The following is a 658-nucleotide window of genomic DNA, read 5'->3' as shown; positions in this document are numbered from 1 at the left end:
ATAGCACTAGCTGTATCCTCTTCCAGAATTCCTGCTACCTTACCTTGCAACATTCTTTGCGTAGGATTCAGGTATTCATTAGATGCCATTAGCTCAATCAACCCATAAGCTTCATTATAGCTTTTGGCCCATAAGGCTCCACCAGATGCTGCATCGAGCATAGGTCTAGAATGTGCGCCCAACCCATTATAGAAACAGTTTATAATCATCCAATCAGGTAATCCATGGTGTGGGCACTTCCTTAGCATCTCCTTATATCGATCCCAAGCCTCACACAGAGATTCTCCAGTTTGCTGAGGAAACTGAGTAAGAACATTCCTGATTGTATCATTCTTTGCCATAGAAAAGAGTTTATTGAGAAACTTTTGAGTAAGATCCTCCCATTTGGTGATAGACCCTGGTGGTAGAGAATGTAACCAGCACTTTGCTTTATCCCTTAGAGAGAATGGGAAGAGTCGCATCTTGATAGCATCCTCAGTCACCCCATTGAACTTGAAAGTGTCGCCGATCTCGATGAAATCCCTGATGTGCATGTTGGGGTCTTCTACAGGAGAACCTCCAAACTGAACTAAGTTCTGTATCATCTGAATAGTGCTCGACTTGATCTCAAAAGTGTTAGCCGAGATGGCTGGTCTGATGATGTTTGACTGAATATCAT

The 658-nt window shown here is 42.9% G+C and overlaps 1 non-coding gene across 1 annotated transcript; it reads left to right on the top strand.

The window, feature by feature from the left end:
- Positions 1–219: 219 nt before the first annotated feature.
- Positions 220–326, top strand: LOC141669917 (small nucleolar RNA R71). Its single transcript, XR_012554165.1, has one exon. It is a non-coding gene; the product is annotated as a small nucleolar RNA R71 (small nucleolar RNA).
- The last annotated feature ends 332 nt before the right edge of the window (positions 327–658 follow it).

Source organism: Apium graveolens, chromosome 6 (assembly GCF_009905375.1).
Source record: "Apium graveolens cultivar Ventura chromosome 6, ASM990537v1, whole genome shotgun sequence".
NCBI lineage: Eukaryota > Viridiplantae > Streptophyta > Magnoliopsida > Apiales > Apiaceae > Apium > Apium graveolens.
Note: the sequence above shows the minus strand (reverse complement) of the source record. Positions and strands in the feature narration are given on the sequence as shown.